Consider the following 4180-nt stretch of genomic DNA (forward strand, 5'->3'; position numbering starts at 1 on the left):
AAGTTAAGGAGCTGGGCAGAATTTCAAAGGCAGCTTGTAGAGACAAAGCTAAGTATCATAATGAAATGTGCAAAGAGCTAGCATCAGAAAATTAAAAGGGACTCGGCATTTTTTTAAGCTGAAAGACTGAAGAACAATTTCAATGCCTTGAGTTGCAATATTTAAGGATACTCTGGATAGAATACTGAATGACCCAGGAAATATCAAAAGAAGATGGAAGGAGTGCACTGTACCAAAAAGAACTGGCTGACACAGGAATTTTTTTTAATTTCCATTCCTCCATTGTTGCAAATTTTCTTCTCTGCCTACCCCACCCTAGTTCGCTTTTCTCTTAAAAAAATTCTTTCATTGTTGTAAAATTCCCCACATCGGTCCACTTTACTATGTAGCTCTTATTCTGGATTGTTGTCATGCAAATCATACCTAGTCATACACTCCTTTTAAGCAGTTCTTTTCCTCAACTGTTTCCATGCAGTGTGCATTATTTATCCTCTCTTTTCTTAGTTTACCACCAACCCAGTCTTGTTTTATAACAGTGACATTATGCAGTATTTGTCCTTTTGAGACTGAGATATTTCACTCAGCATAATGTCCTCCAGGGTCACCCATTTTGTACAATATTTCATGAATTCCTTCTTTTCCAGTGCTGCATATTATTCCTTTATGTGAATATACCACAGCTTCTCTATCCCTTCATTTGTTAATGGGCACTTGGGATTTTTCCATTTCTTTGTTATTGTGAACAAAGCAGCAATATACATGGGTGTGCATATATCTGCTTGGGTGGCAGGTCTGGTTTCTTTAGGGTATATTCCCAGTAGTTGAAATGTTGGGTCAAATGGTATTTCTGTTTCCAACTTTTTGAGAAAGTGCCATACTGCCTTCCATACTGGTTGTGCCATTTTACACTCCCACCAACAGTGACGCAGAATTTAATGAAACAACGTATAATCAAGAGGCAATGGTGAAGAAAGAGGAAGTTCAAGCTTCTCTGAAGGAAATGGTAAAATAAAAAGGCCCCAGGAATTGTTGGAATACCAATTCATATATTTCAGCAAACAGATGCTGTCCTAATGTACTCACCAGGTTGTGCCAAGTAATCTGGAGGACAACTACCTTGTCAACTGACTGAAAGACACCTGCATTTTATTCCCACTCCAAAAAAAAAGTCATCTAACAGAATGTGGAATTTATCAAACAAATTCACTAAAATCACATACAAGTAAAATCCAGCTGAAGATAATAAAAATAAATGATTGGAGCAGTACCTCAATAGTGAACTACCAGAAGTACAAGCTGGATTTAAAAGAGGCTATGGAACTAGAGACATCATAGCCAATGTCAGATGGTTCTTTGCTGAAAGCAGAGAGTACCAGAGGAATGTTTATGTGTGTTTGACTATGCAAAAGTATTTTACTATGTGGATCATAAAGAATTGTGGTTAACAGTGAGAAGAATGGGAATCCCAGAACACCTATTGTGCTCATGCAACCTATACCTGGACCAAGAAGGAGTCGTCAGAACAGAACAAGAAAACACTGTATGGTTCAAAGTCAGGAAAAGATTGTATCAGGGATGCTACCTTTTCAATCTATATGCTGAACAGATCATTTGGGAGGCTGGGCTTTATTAGGAGAAATGTGGCAATAAGATTGGAGGAAGACTCATCTGATAACAATGTAAAAAAAAAATCTCCAGTGCCATTGCCTCTTCTAAATCCAGCTTGAATTTCTGCAAGTTTTATATTAGTCTTTAATAATATTTTGCTTGCATGTGATATTAGTGATAGTTTCAATAGCATCCACATTCTTTTTTGGTAACGGGGACAGACATGGATTTCTTCCAGTTAGTTGTCCAGGTTGCTGTCTTGTAGGTTTCTTGACACAGCCTGGTGGTGAGCATATCCAGGGATGTTTTTGGAGCATGCCAATTGGTACTCCGTAAATTTCTGGAACCTATTTTTTTGCCAGTGCTGGAAGTGGAGATCAAACTTCTTCCTTTAACATCCTTAGTTCTTGATCATATGCTCCTTCCTGAAAAGGTTTAATGTCAGCCAATTCCTTTTTTTTTAATACTGATTTACAAAGTTTGTATATATTATTTTTCATGACAGATCTTTCCCATTTCCATCATCCACTCCTCCACCCATCAAAATGTGTGACTCTATGATTACTCCGCCCCGTGCTGTTCTCCACCCGTCCTCACCCCTCTGCACCTCTCCTCCCCCTTGGATCCTCATAGTGGTTCCACAATAATATCCATTATACAGTATTTGTCCTTATGGGACTGAGTTAATTCAGTTAGCATAATACTCTCTAGTCCCTCCCAAGTTAGGTAGTAATTTACAAAATCATTGCTCTTACATGCTGAATAGTATTCCATCATGTGAATATAACATAATTTCTCAATCCATTCGCTGGTGGTTGGACATTTGGGCTGTTTCCTTGGTCTTGTGATGGTGAACACTGCTGTTATGAACATTAGTGTATAAGTCTCCGTTTGTGCCTCAGTTCTCATTTTCTCGGGGTATATTCCAAGAAGTGGATTAATAGACCTCTGGGAGTGGTTCCACTCTGGAAGATGATTTCTCATATCTTGATGAGGGTCACATAAGGAAGGTTTTTGGTTGTGTTATTGGTTTCTTTTCCTCCACAAGCGGATTTCAGCTGACTGGACTTTTGCCTGATTTAGCTAATAGGGACCCAAGGGTGGAGGGTCTACTTGGTTTACAGTCAGCAGCATTTGTTGGGCACGCTTGTCTTTAAGATACCCTGGTCCTAAGGCCAAATTGATTGATTTGGGGATGAACATTCTTTAAGTGGTACAGCAGGCATCTGTTTATTTGCTGTACTGAAGTAACTTGGAGTTGCTGTGATGCTGAACACTGTGCCATAGTTGTGCCAAATACCATAATGGTTACCCATCATGAACAATGTTTGGAAGGGCTTCCAGATTGATTCAGGTTTGGAAGCAGGAGTGGCACTGACTTCCTAAACCATATGCCTCTGGAAAGTCTATGAACACAGAAAAACAATGTTAGTTATAGAACATGGTTCAGATCTTTTGTTTATGGGGTCGCTACAAGTCATGTTCGACTTGACAGCACTTAACCATTGCTAAATGAGACTAGTGTTATGTTTTGTGGGAACATTCTTCTAAGTTGCACATCACTATTCTGCCAGTCTGCTGTACTGAGGTAATCTGGGTTTGCTGTGATCCTGAACCTTGTGCCATTGGGGTGTCAGATGCCATAACTGTTACCCAAGGTGGACAGTGTTTGGTGGAGCTCCCAGTTTTAAAGGTTTGGAATCAGGAGTGGCCTCCACTTCCTAAACAACATGCCTCTGAAAACTCTATGAACTTGGAGAAATGACAATAGTTATACAAAGGCTTCAGGCCTTTTGTTCATAGGGTCGCTATGAGTTGGGCTTGACTCGACGGCAATCAACAACAACTTCTGTAATTATTGTTTATGACTTTGTATTGTATTTTCAACTTATTTCCGACTGCAAAAGTTATTAGAAATCTTTCATTTCCTCAATTTTGACGTTAGCTGTTGGTGCATATACTTGAATAAGGGTTGTTCTAACAGGTTCCTCTGTAAATGTATGTGCATGGATAATATCCTATTGTGCACAGCATTATATTTCAGGATGGATCTTGAACTTATCTTTTTGTCTAGGGATGCAGTACCATTCTTCCTCTAGTTTTCATTTCATTTCTAGATCATTTGATTGTCTAATTAAAAATACCGGTGCTAATCCATCTCAGCCCTCTAGTAACTATAGTATCTATCTTTATGCATTTCATTTTTTTAAACTTCCAGTATTCCTAGATTTACACTTCATATTTTCTATGTTCCCACTGGGTTCTACCTCTAGTACTATATCTAGCTGTGCTCCTCAGTTATTTACAGAGTTTTCAAAGGCCTGTTATTTCAGAAGTGTCTGACCAAGGACGGGACCCTTCTGTTAACATGTCCAAATTATGTGAGACAAAGTCCCACCATCCTTGTCTCTAAGGAACATCCTGGTTGCACCTCCTCCAAAACAGAGATTTATTTGTTCCTTCGCAGACCAGGGAATATTTAGTATTATCTAGTCCTGGGAAGCATAGTAAGTGAATGAAAAGATCATGGCCTGAATAAGGTAAACCTTAGTTCTCGGACTACTATCATTGC

Source organism: Elephantulus edwardii, unplaced genomic scaffold, assembly GCF_000299155.1.
Source record: "Elephantulus edwardii isolate Elephantulus edwardi_28Jun2011 unplaced genomic scaffold, EleEdw1.0 scaffold00237, whole genome shotgun sequence".
In the NCBI taxonomy this organism is placed as follows: Eukaryota; Metazoa; Chordata; class Mammalia; order Macroscelidea; family Macroscelididae; genus Elephantulus; species Elephantulus edwardii.